This window comes from Pteropus medius, unplaced genomic scaffold, assembly GCF_902729225.1.
Source record: "Pteropus medius unplaced genomic scaffold, Ma_sr-lr_union100, whole genome shotgun sequence".
In the NCBI taxonomy this organism is placed as follows: Eukaryota; Metazoa; Chordata; class Mammalia; order Chiroptera; family Pteropodidae; genus Pteropus; species Pteropus medius.
Genome location: NW_024349224.1, coordinates 9,596,807 through 9,610,797, shown reverse-complemented (window position 1 = coordinate 9,610,797; position 13,991 = coordinate 9,596,807). Strand labels below are relative to the sequence as shown.

The 13,991-nt window shown below is 38.3% G+C and overlaps 1 non-coding gene and 1 pseudogene across 1 annotated transcript; both read left to right on the top strand.

Moving 5' to 3' along the window:
- The first annotated feature begins 251 nt into the window (after positions 1 to 251).
- On the top strand, positions 252 to 370 carry LOC120617473 (5S ribosomal RNA). Its single transcript, XR_005656925.1, has one exon. It is a non-coding gene; the product is annotated as a 5S ribosomal RNA (ribosomal RNA).
- Positions 371 to 3,777: 3,407 nt separating this feature from the next.
- Positions 3,778 to 3,896, top strand: LOC120617470 (uncharacterized; annotated as a pseudogene).
- Positions 3,897 to 13,991: the final 10,095 nt, after the last annotated feature.

The window sequence follows — 13,991 nt, the reverse complement described above, 5'->3', positions numbered from 1 at the left end:
AGGCCAACAAAAGAAATGAAAGGCATAAAGAGCAGAAACAATGGCTTAAAAAATTCTCTACTTGCCGATAACATGATTGTTTACATAGAAAACCCCAAATTATTTGCAGAGCAACTAGAATAAATGAATGTAGCAAGTTCACAGGATCCAAAGTCAAAATACAAAATCAATTGTGTTTTAATTACGAGCAGCAAACAATTGGGGAATTAAATTTTAAGACTCCCATTTATGTCAAAAAGCATAAAATATGGGTCTACAGCCATGCCACCCTGAACATGCCTGATCCTGTCTGATTTCAGAAGCTAAGCAGGGTTGGGCCTGGTTAGTACTTGGCTGGGAGACCACCTAGGAAGACCAGGTGCTGTAGGCTTAAAAAAACAAAAACAACAACAAAAAAAACCCCATAAAATACGTGAAAATAAATTTGACAAAAAAAAAACCTCCAAGACATCTAACTGAAAACTACAGAATGCTGCTGAGAGAGATTAAATATCTAAATAAATGGAGTTCATGGATATAACAAGTTTAAGACCTGAAATCCTCCGATTGATCTAAAGATTCAACAATCCCCATCATAAGTCCACTAGGTTTGTTGTTGTTTTTTTTTAATTTATAAACTAGTATATAATTGAAATTTGCTAAGAGAGTAGAACTTAAATGTTCTTACCAAAAAGAAAAAAAGAAAAAAATTGATGAACAGCTTCTTAAATTTATATGGAAATGTAAAGGACCTAGAATATAAAAGCAACATTGAGAACAAAGTTGTAGGACTTATATACTTCCTCATTTCATGACTTAATAATATACAATTACATATTTAAGACAGTGTAGCCTTCACATAAGAACCAGTTAAGAGATAAATGGAACAAAACGGAGTCCAGAAATAGACCCCCCAAAATAAGGTTATTTTATTCTTTTATGGAGATATAATTTACATACAGTAAAATTTGGCCATTTTAATGTAGTTATATGAGTTTGGGGCATCTTCTATACTGTTGTGAATAATGGATTTGGCTTTCCCTTTGCCAATACCACATTGTTTTTTATCATCATGGCTTTATAATAAATCTTGACATCTGGTAAGGCTAACAGAGCTTTTGACACACAGTAGGTGCTCAATAAATATTTGTTGAAATTAGACTCCACTCTCTAATTCAGATGTTCTGCTCATGCCTAGACTAGTGCAGTGGCCTAACAGTCTCTTCCTTCAAGCTCCACTTCTTTAAATCCATCTTCAACACCACTGAAGAACTGAAATTCAACTTCGTACATGTCACACCCTGTTCAGGAACAGTCGGAGGTTCTCTCTTGTAAAAACTTGAGATCCAAATTGAACCTGGGATGCAGACCTTAACTACCTCTTCAAACTCACCTCTCTCTCCTTCAAATGGAAATGTCCTTATAGCTCTCTGCCTGGCAGGCCTGCTCCCTAGATTCAAGGGTTACCTCTCCATAGAATTTTCTGATTCCTTGACCACCTATAATACTCACACTGCCCTCAACATACAGTACCCTATCCTGTTACCCTTGTTTCCTAACTGGACTGGAAGTGAGTGAGGGCAGAAAATGTTTCTCATGTTAGTTTGAATCTCTAGCACTTAATACACAGTAGAAAATCGACAAATATTTACTAATAATTATGCCAGTAAATATAAACACAAACTTGCCTCAAGCATACATGCACACACAAAATACACACATATACAAACACATTTTAAGCACTCTTGTGAACACTAAACATTTTGCCTATTTAGGAAATCTGAAGGTAATGCATATCTTTTTCTTCCACATGTTATTGAATATGTACCTCATTCACTACGTGAGAAACCCTAGGTTTATTGTTTTTTTGTGGAGGGGTTGTTTGTTGACTGGTTGGTTTGCTTAAAGGCAGAGTTGTGTGTGATGAAGCTTTGGGGTTTTTTTTTTATTGAAATATAATTGACATACAGCTCTGCATGAGTTTAAGGTGTTTGTATAATCTCGCTTATATATGTGGACTCTAAAACAAAACAAAACAACAACAACAACAACCACTCAAACTCATGGAAAAAGAGATCAGATTTGTGGTTACCAGAGGTGGAAGCACTGGTTTTTGAGTCAGAAGCCCTGAATCTACTGTGGGTTCTAATATTGACCCTGGTGACCTTAGCAAGTTTCTTAAGCTAATGAACACTGGTTTATTATTTTTTTATAGATTTTTCTTCAGTTTAATTAAGTAACATGAATAGGTAATGCATTCACATGGTTCAATATTTAAAAAGAATAAATATCCCCGGCATCTAGTTTTGGGCTTTTTTTGTTTTTGATTTTGTTTGAGGTTTTTATCGTGGTTACTAACATTGGTTAGTAACATCTAACTTTCAGGTGTACAACATTATAATTCGATATCTGCATACTCTATTACTCACCACCGAATTTGGCCCCTTTTACCCAGTTCACCCTCCCCTCAAGCCCCTTCCATTCTGGTAACCACCATTCTGTTGTCTGTATCTATGAGTTTGTTTTTGTTATGTTCACATAATGTAAAATTCATCATTTTAACCATTTTGACATGTACAACTTAGTGGCATTTAGTACATTCACGACGTTGTGTAACCATCATCTCTACCAAAATATTTTCATCACCCCAAAAGGAAACCCCATACCCATTAGTGGTCACACCCCATTTCCTTCTGCCCCACCCCCACCCTAGCCCCTGGCAACCGGTAATCTGCTCTGTCTCTATAGATTGGCTTATACTGAATATTTACTATAAACAGAATCTTTGTGTTTTTCTTTTAGTTAGCAGAACTTTTTTGGGTTCCCCCGTGTTGTAGCATTTATCAGTATCTTATTCCTTTTTGAGGCTGAATAACATTCTGTTGTGTGGATACGCCACGCTTTCTCTGTTCCTTCATCAGCTGTTTCCATCTTTTGACTATTTTGAATAGTGCTGCTATGAATATTCAGCTTCAATCCTGGCCTGGCCGCCTAAAGGGCTATTGCATAACCCAAATGAGAGCACATAAAAAAGCACCTTGTGAGCTACTTTGCCCCATGCATGTGTGTAGTGGGAGTTGCTGGTGGTGAAATGTTATGTTTATGATCAGGATGATGGTTATGGTTATGGGCAGGTTCACCTGTTCTGGCCTCAGAGAGGGAGAGACAGGTGTCTCCAGCCCCAGTCCTTTCTCAATGTCAGCTTATCACCCAATGCCAGGTCTGGTGGAGACAACCTGTTCACAATTGAATCTATTAGTCTAAGCTTGGCCATCTCAGATAAAACGATCAGAATAAAAGGGCCAATAACTAATAACTTGCTTTGGGGTTCTGAGTCATAATTTGGCCTTGCTACCATTGGGCTTGAGTTATTCATAGGTGAGTGGAATAATATCTAAATAAATCTGCTGGGCAAAGTGTATCTAGATAGGTAGGATGAGCATGAGGAATTGGGGTTATTGAGATACTCCTTAATGCTCAATGCTAGACCAAGCTGCAGTGTGCAGAGGGTGACTTTCATTGCCTCCATCTTGGCCAAGTGTCCACTCTTTCCTGAGCGAGGACACCAAGGAAAGGGAAGATATCATCTATATGTCCCCCTCCAAGGGGGTAAAAGAACATGTAAAGCTAGAGAGTATTTGTGAAGCGACTCATTTTTAAAAACTGTCAAAACTGCTATGGTGCTGCATGCAGAAGAGCAGAGGGAATACAAACATTAAGAAATAATAGTTAAGTGGAATTAAAAAGAAGGGCTCTCAGGCAGTGGGTGCTAAGGTGACTTAGACAAGGGATTGCTGGGTTTACAGCCATGCTACCCTGATCAAGCCCGATCCTGTCTGATCTTGGAAGCTAAGCAGGGTCGGGCCTGGTTAGTACTTGGATAGGAGACCGCCTAGGAAGACCAGGTGCTGTAGGCATAAAAAAGTTTTAAAAAATAAGGTATTGTAAGCTGACAAGGTCCTTGCCATCTGTGAGGTCAACCAAGGGTTGCCTCGCCCAAGAAAAAGAAAAGAAAAGGAATTGCTGGGATTGGTATATGTTCCTCTAACAATCCCAGGGTATCTGCTTGGGGGTCAGGGTCCCCATCCAATCTTTTGTGACATCTACACACTTACTGGGACACACCTGATGTGTGAGGCTGGAGTTTTCCTCCTTGTCCACCAGATGATAGTACCATCCATCCCATCTACCTCCATGTTCCTATGCTCACCCCTCCCCCCAGATCAAAGATGGAAAGGGAGCAAGGGAACCCAGAGCCATGGAGTCTTGGGGCCTTTTAGAGAGGTGAGGCCTCTCTAGTCTCTCACTTCCTACAGACCAGCGTGGGCCCCAGGGTGTTGATGCAAGTGTGTCCACTGGCATCTTAATCATGGCAGCCCTTGTTCTGCTCTCGCTCTTGGCTTTTGAACACAATCTCCTTGCGGATTCTGGCCCCTCCCCTGACACTCACACTCTTGATTCTTTGTCAGCCTCTTTGCCAGCACCTTCTTTTTTTCCCATCTTTGGCATATTTTCTTTTTCTGACTACTTCTGAGGAGGAGTATTTCACAAGCTGGCTCCTGTCTCAATTCTTCCCCCGTATTCTTTCCCTTGGTGACTGTATCCACTTCCTCGACCTCAATAACCATCTCTAGTTGTTGAATCCCAAGTTCATAGCTCCATCTTCAACCCTCTCTCCAGTCCAGAGAGGTAATTCTGACCACCATCACCTTGGAGAGCCTCCAAGATGCCCAACATGCCAAACGCAAACCTATTATCTTGCCCATAAAACCAGCTGCTCCTGTACCTGCACTGACATCATAAAACTTTAAATACACAGCAAGAAACCTCAGGATCCCTTTTTATTTCTCCTCTCCTACACTCCCCAATTGTGCTGAATTGTGTCTATTCTACCTCTAAGATGTCTCTCATCTTAACTCCACCTTCACCATCCGGGTATAGATTCTTACATCACTAATCTGGACCATGGGACCTCACATTATTTCATTCAATAGTGAGTGTTGGGGTAACTAGTTAATGACTAGAGAAAATTAAAATTATGTGCATCGATTTGGAGAGTAGGAAGCAAACATATTAGTGAAGTGTGGAAGAGCTGCCTGGTTTGGCTGAGCATCTATTTGAGAAAGTTGGAAGAATACGCATCAAGATGTTATTGGTGACTTCCAGTCAAGACAGCAGAGTAGGCAAACACTGTGCTTGCCTCTTCTCGCAACCACATCAAAGCTACAACTAAACTACAGAATAGCCATCATTGGGAGTCACCTGGAGTTGGCCTGAACAGAAGTCCTACAATTGGGTACACAGAAGAAACCACGTTGATCCTGGCAGAAGGGGCAGAGATGTGAAATGAGCTGGTGCCACACTCATGTGTGGTGGTTGAGAATTGGGAGAAATATCTTGGCTGCGGAGGAACTGAGTTGTCTAGCTTCAAGACGAGAGCTGAAGGGGCGGCTTTCTCTGGGAAAGAAGTGCTGGCAGAGGCCATTGTTCCTTTGTTGAGCCTTCCCCTCACCGAGCACACAGACCCAGGCAGCCGCCATATCTGAGTCGCTGGCAATGTAGCTCACACCAGTCGCCCTGCCCCAGAGATTCCCTGAGACCCCGCCCCTCCCAACATGAGAGCCCACACAAGCCACTTCCAGTGGATTTTCCACACAAATGGCCTGACTTGGCTCATGCTGCAGACTTTCTTAAAATCCCTTGAAGGTTCACAAAACCTAAACAAGAAGCATCCAGCCTCCACATGCCCCATACTTCTTGCTGAGCACCCCCAAGCCCAGCATTAGTAGCAGCTGGCCTCAGCTTACAGCTTGGCCTCTTAGGCACTTCTAAGTCCAGTATGGGAGGTGGCCATCCGCAGATTGCTTGGTAGCTCATGCCAGGTAACTCGGAGCAGGGTGCAAGCTGTAGCTGAACTTAGCCTGCAGCAAGGCCCCCTCCCAGGAGGCCCCAGCCTGCACTCCCAGTGGCCGGCTTCGGTCTGAACTGGACCACCACCGCCCGCGGTCATATCTGAGGACAATATACCCAAGGGGCAGGCAAGGAAGTCACCACAGCCCTGCTAAAGCGAATCCTGCTCTGTAGGGTCAGCCACCGGCTACAGCCAGTCAGCACAACCAATCAGCCCAAGGGTCAATCCCTCTCATTGATGAGCAAACAGCAACCAAGGCTCAATTGCAACAGGAGTGCACACAAAACCCAAACAAGGTACATACCTGGAACACCTGGCTCAGGTGACCAAGAAAGACATGACACTGGGACTCACAGCGCATTTACTACATAAGACCACTCTATCAAGACCAGGAGACATAACAGCCCTACATAGTACATAGAAATAAACACAAGTAGGCAGCAAAAATGGGGAGATGAAGAAACATGTCCCAAATGAAAGAACAGAACAAAGCTCCAGAAAAAAAATTAAACAAAATGGAGACGAGCAACCTACCAGTTGCAGAATTCAAAGCATTTGTTATGAGGATGCTCAATGAACTTAGGGAAAGGGTAGATGAACTCAGTGAGAACTTAAACAAAGAGATAGAAAACATAAGTGGTGATAGAAAACATAAAAAAGAACTAGTCAGATGCAAATTGGTACAGCCACTATGGAAAACAGTATAGAAGTTCCTCAAAAAACTAAGAATATGATCCAGCAATCCCACTACTGGGTATTTACCCTAAAGACTTGAAAACCCATATCTGAAAAGATATTTGCACACCAATGTTCATAGCAGCATCATTCACAGGGGCCAGGACATGGAAGCAATTGAAGTGTCCTACCATAGATGATTGGCTAAAGAAGCTGTGGCACATATATACAATGGAATATTACTCAGCCATAAGAAGAGATGAAATACTGCCATTTGCGATGACATGTATGGACCTCAAGATAATCGTGCTAAGTGAAATAAGCCATACTGAAAAAGCAGAAAATCACATGATATCACTTATACATGGGATATAAACCTAAAAGCAACAAATGAACAGGACAAACAGAGACTCAGAGACATGGACAATGGACTAGTGGTTGCCAGAGGGTAGGGGATGGGGAGGAGGGGAAAGGTAGGGCAAAGGGGGTCAGATACAGAGGGGTAGGGAGAGAGTGAAGTGGGTAAAGGGGATCAAATATACAGTAGCTGAAGGAAACTGGACTTTGAGTGGTAATCACACAATAGAATATATAGATGTCAAATTATAATGTACACCTGAAAATTATATAATTGTTTTAACCAATGTTACCCCAATAAACTTAATTAAAAAAAAAACAGTCAGAAATGAAGACTACAATAACTGAAAGAAAGCATACCTTAGAAGGAATCAACAGTAGATTAGATGAAGCAGAGGACTGAATCAGCAACGTAGAAGATAAGGTAGCAGAAAACACCCAATCAGAACAGCAACAAGAAAAAAGGATCCAAAAAATGAGGATAGTTTAAGGGGCCTCTGGGACAATATCAAGTGTACTAACATTTACATCATAGGGATAGCAGAATGAGAAGAAATAGAGCAAGGAATTGAAAACCTATTTCAAGAAATAATGACCGAAAACCTCCCTAACCTGGTGAAGAAAACATACAAGACCAAGAAGCAAAGAGTCTCAAACAAAATGAACCCAAAGAGGCCCACATCAAGACACATCACAATTAAAATGCCAAAGGTTAAAGACAAAGAGAATCTTAAAAGCAGCAAGAGAAAAGCAGTTAGTTACCTGCAAGGGAGCTCCCATAAGACTGTCAGCTGATTTCTCAACAGAAACTTTGCAGTCCAGAAGGAATTGGCACAAAAAATCAAAGCGATGAAAAGTAAGGGCCTACAACCAAGATCACTCTACCCAGTAAAACCAACATTTAGAATTGAAGGACAGATAAAGAGCTCCCCAGACAAGAAAAAGCTAAAGGAGTTCATCATCACCAAGCCAGTATTACAGGAAATGTTAGAGGGACTTCCTTAAGAAAGAAAAAGGGAAAAAAAGATAAAAAAGATAAATAATAAAATGACAATAACTACATATCTAGCAACAATTACTTTAAATGTAATTAGATTAAATATTTCAATCAAAAGATAGGGTGGCTGAATGGATAAGAAAACAAGACCCTTATCTATGCTGATTACAAGAGACTTCAGATTGAAAAACACACACAGTCTAAAAGTTGAAGGATGAAAAAAGATGTTTCTTAAAAATAGAAACAAAAAAAAGCTGAGGTAGCTATGCTTATACCAGACAAAATAGACTTGAAAACAAAGGCTATAACAAGAGACAAAGAAGGACCCAGTTATCCCACTTCTAGGTATTTAGCTGAAGAAATCCAAAACATTACTTTGAAGGGACATGTGAATCCATATGTTCATTGCAGCAGTATTTACAGCAGCCAAGATATGGAGGCATCCTCAGTGTCCATCAATGGATGAATGGATAAGAAATTGGTGGTATATATGTACAACGGAATATTACTCAGCTACGAAAAAAGAATGAAATCTTGCCAGCTGCAACAACATGGATGGACCTAGAAGGTGTTATGCTGAGTAAGTTGGATATAGAAAGACAAATATCACATGATCATATGTGGAATCTAGAGAATAGGATAAATAAACAAACAACAGAAACAAGCTCATAAACACAGAGAGCATTTTGATAGTTGTCAGATTGGGAGGTGGGGGATAGGCGAAGAGGGGAATGGATTAAGAGGTACAAATTGGTAGTTGCAAAATAGTCCTGGGTATATAGAGTATAACATGGGGAACAGTCAGTAGTATTGTAATAACTATAATATGGTGTCACACCATCTTTTCTTGCCTCTGAAGTTTTGCTCATTTGTTGTAGTGCCCTCTTTGGGGATAGCAGCTATTCCCTTTCCATGAATTGATATTTTGTCTTTCAGGGTCCAGCTCAAACATCTACCCTGATTCCCCCCATTAGTATTTGTTGTATCTGTTTATGAGTCATCCTCCCTACCAGACAGTAGATATTCTGCCAATGACTCTCTCTAGCAGAAGAGTGACACAGCAAATCACCTGAGGAGAATTTTTCTTTTAAAAAATACAGTCAAATGTTTAGCTCATCACTCAACACCAGGTTATGAAAATTTCTGGAGAAATTTGGGATATTCTGGGGCAGTGGTCCTGAACTTTTGTGGCACCAGGGACTGGTGCTCCTATGAGAATCTAATGCCTGATGATCTGAGGTGGAGCTGAGGCGGTGATGCTAGCGCTGGGGAGCGGTTGCAAATACAGATGAAGCTCGCTCGCTGGCCTGCCGCTCACCTCCTGCTGTGCGGCCCGGTTCCTAACAAGCCACAGACAACCCACAAGTCCGGGGGTTGGGGATCACTGTTCTAGGGGATGTGAATGTAGTTATGAAGGAAACAGGTAAACTATCTCTTAAGGAGCTTATATTCTTGGGGGAGGTAGTTAAATAAATTAGAAAATAGACAGGAAGTCAGGTAGTGAAAAACACCAATCAGAATTAAATCAGGGTGATGTGGAGACTTCCTCTTCCATTCGAGATGGAATAAATAAATAAAACCAAAGCTGATTCTTTGGAAAGATCATTAAAATTATTAAATCTCCAGCCAGACTGGTAAGAAAGAAAAAGAAAGGGAACATAAGTTACTGATATCAGGAATGAGAGAAGTGAGATCAATACAAATTCTACAGCTATTAAAAAGTTAAGCAGTGTATATAAACAATTTTTTCTCTAATAAATTGAAAAATTGAGATGAAATGGACTAATTCCTTAAAAGACAAACTACTAAAACTCATTCGAGGAGAAATAGATCACCCAAATAGTCTTATAACTATTAACAAAAGTGAATTTATAGTTTAAAACTCTCTTACAAAGGAAATTTTAGACCCAAATGGCTTCTCTGGTTAATTATATCAAACATTAGTTTCACTGATCATTTTACTAAATATTTAAGAAAGAAATAATATCAATATTATATAAACTCTTCCAAAAATTGAAGAGGAGGGAATAAATTAACTCATACTTTGAGGCCAACATTTCTCTGATATAAAAACCAGATTTAAAAATCACAAGAAAATAAAATTACAAGCCTGCATCACTCATCAACATCATTGCAAAAATTCTTAACAATACTTAAACAAATTGAACACAATAATATATTAAAAAGATAACACATCATGACAAAGTGGGATCTATCAGAAATTCAAGCTTGGTTTAATGTTAAAAACTCAGTCATAATACCACCACATTAACAAACTAAAAAATGCAAAACCATACGATTATCTCAATAAATGCAGAAAAAGCATTTGACAAAATCCAATATCTATTTCTTCCCCAATTTTTATTATGGTATAATGCACATAACATAAATTTTACCATCTTAACCATTTTAAAGTGTGCAGGTCATTGATATCAAATACATTCATATTGTAACCATCACCATCATCCATCTTTGTAACTCTTTTTATCTTGCAAAACAGAAACTCTGTAAATATTAACAATAACTTCCCATTCCTTCCTGCCCCCATCCCCTGGCAACCACCATTATATTTTCTGTCTCTATAATTTTGACTATCTTAAGTACATCCAATAAGTGGAATAATACAGTATTTGTCTTTTTATGACTGGCTTACTTCATTTAGCATAATGTCCTCAAGTTTCATCCATGTTGTAGATGTGAGAATTTCTTTCCTTTTTAAGGCTGAATAATATTCCATTGTATAAATATACTACATTTTGTTTATCCATTTATCTGTTGACCAATATCTATTTCTATCACTCAATCATATCCTTTCATCAAAGTAGGAATGAAAGGACTTTATCCACTCAGTAGTTGATAGACCTTTAAGTTGTTTAGCCTTTTCGGCTATTATAAATAATGCTGCTATGAACATTTGTGTACAAGTTTTTGTGTGGACATATGTTTTCATCTCTCTTGGGTATGTACCTAGGAGTGGGTAATTGTATATTTAACATTTTGAGGAACTGTCACACAGTTTTCCAACGTGGCTGCACTATTTTACATTCCCATTAGAAGTGTATGAGAGTTCTAGTTTCTCTACATCCCACCAACACCTGTTATTAGCTGTTTTGTCTGTTTTTTAATTATAGCCATCTTAGTTTTGATCTGCATTTCCTTGATGGCGGATGATGCTGAGTATCTTTTCATATGCTTATTGGCCATTTGTATATTTTCTTTGGAGAAATGTCTATTCAGATCCTTTGCTTATTTTTAGATGGGACTATTTCTCTTTTTATTATTAAGTTGTAAGTGTTCTTTATATATTCCGGATGCAAGCCCTTTGTCAGATATATGATCTGCAAAAATTTTATCTTATTCTGTGAGTTGTCTTTTCACTTCCTTAGTGATGTCCTGTGAGGCATAAAAGTTTTTCATTTCCATGATGTCTAATTTATCTATTTTTTTCTTTTGTTGCTTGAGCATTTGGTGTCACAGATAAGGAAAATTGCCTAGTCCAAGATCAAAAAGATATACACTTATGTTTTTTTTTTCCTAAGAGTTTTATAATTTTATTTTTCACAATTAGGTATTTGATTCATTTTGAGTTAATAATTTTTTATGATGTGAGGTAGAGATCAAACTTCATTCTTTTGCATGTTTTCCAGAACCATTTGCTGAAAAGAATATTCCTTTCCTCCACTGAATGTATTGACTCCTTGTCAAAAATCAATTTGCCATAAATGTGAGGATTTGTTTCTGGACTCTCAATTGTATTCCATTGATTTACAGGTCTATCCTTACACCAGTACCTTACTATCTTGAATTATGTAGCTCTGTAGTCAGTTTTGAAGGTGTTAGTCTTCCTACTTCGTTCTTTTTTCATGACTAGTTTCATTATTCTGGGTCCCTTGAGTTTCCAGAAAAATTTTAGGATCGACTTTTCAACTTCTTCCAAGAAGTCAGCTGGGATTTTAATAGGGATTGCATTGAATCTGCAGATCATTTTGGGGAGTGTAGTAGTCTGCACAGGCTGCCATAACAAAATATCATAGACTATGAGGCTTAAAAACAGGAAATTTATTTCTCACAGTTCTGGAGGCTGGGAAGTCCAAGAGCAAAGTGCTGACAAGGTGGGTTTCATTCTGAAACCTCTTCTCCTACTTTGTAGGAGGCTACCATCTATCTCTGTGTGCTCACATGACTTCTTTGTGTGTTCATGGAGAGAGAGAGAACAAGATCTTTGTTGTCTGTTCATATAAGGGCACTAATACTGTCAGACCGTGGCCCTGCGCTCATGACCTCATCTAACTCTAATTACCTCCCAAAAGCCTTATCTCAAAGCCTTTACATTAAAGGTTAGAGCTTTGAGACATGGATTAGGGTGGGGGTTAGGGGAGACTACAAACATTCGGTCCATAACTAGGAGTATTGCCATCTTAACAATATTAAGTCTTGTGATCCATGAACAAGGGATGTTTTCCATTTTTTAGGTCTTTAATTTCTTTTGACAATATTTTGTCGTTTTAAAAATATAAATTCTGCACATTTTGTTATATTTATTCCAAAGTATTTTAAATAGAATTGTTTTCTTAATTTTATTTTCAGATTCTTCATTGCTAGGATATAGAAATACAATTGACTTTTGTATATCGATCTTATGTTGCACAGCCTTGTGGAACTTATGCATTAGTTCTAATAGTTTTTAAAGTGGATTCCTTAAGATTTTCTATATACAAAATCATCATCTGCAAATAGTTATATTTCTTCCTTTACAATCTGGATGCCTTTTATTTTCATTACTTGCCTAACTGCCCCTAATTAAAACCTACAATACAATGTTGAATAAAAGTGGTGAGAACAGACATCCTTGTCTTTTTCCTAATCTTAAGGGTAAAGCATTTAGTCTTGCTTTAAGTATAATGTATTAAGTATAATGTTAGTATAAAGTAAAATGGGTTTTTCATAGATGTCCTTTATCAGGTTGAAGAAATTCCCTTCCAATCCTAGTTTACTGAATATCTTTATCATGAAAGGGATGAATTTTGTCAAAGTCTTATTCTGCATTTATTGAATGTTTGCGTAGTTTTTTTTCTCTTTATTCAATTGATGTAGCGTATCACATTATTGATTTTCAAATATCAAATGAACCTTGCATTCCTAGGATTAATCCTACTTGGTCATGTCATAATCTTTTTTTATATGCTGCTAGATTTGTTTTGCTAGTATTCTGTTCAGGTTTTGTTTGTACATTCATAAGAGATATTGGTCTGTGGTTTTCTTTTGATGTCTTTGGTTGGTTATCAGGGTTATATAGGCCTCATATGAGTTGGGAAGTGTTCCTTCATCTTCTATTTTTGGATGAATTGCAAAGAATTGGTATAAATTCTTCTCTAAATGTTGGGTAGAATTTACCACTAAATCTGGGCCTGGGCTTTTGTCAGTGGTTTTTAAAATTAGTATTCAGTCTCTTTACCTGTTATAGGTCAATTCAGATTTTCTTCTCCTCCTTCAGTCAGTTTTAGTAGTTTGTGTCTTTCTAGGAATGTGTCCATTTCATATAAGTTATCTAATTTGTTGGCATCAATTGTTCATAGTATTCCTGTATAATCATTTTCATTTCTGTAAGGTCATAGTAACGTTCTCTCTTTCATTACAAATTCTTGTAATTTGAGGTGGAGCCAGCACTCACGCTCTTGTGCATTCTCTCCCTCTCCCTTTCCCTCTTCCCCTCTCCCCACCCCCACCCAAGTCTAAGAGGTTTGCCTATTTTGTTGACTTTTTCAAAGAACTAACTTTTGGTTTCATTGATTTTATCGATTGTTTTTAAACTCTCTGTTTCATTAATTTTCACTCCAGTTCTTACTATTTTCTTCCTTCTGCTTGTTTCGGGTTTAGTTTGCTCTTATTTTTGTAGTTTATTAAGGTGTAAAGTTATTGATTTGAGATCTTTCTTCTTTTTAAATATAAGTACTAATTGCTATAATTTTCCCTTCAGGCACTGTTGCTTTCACTACATCCCATAAATTTGGGGATGTTGTATCTTCATTTTCATTCATTTCAAAATATTTTCTAATTTCCCTTGTGATTTTT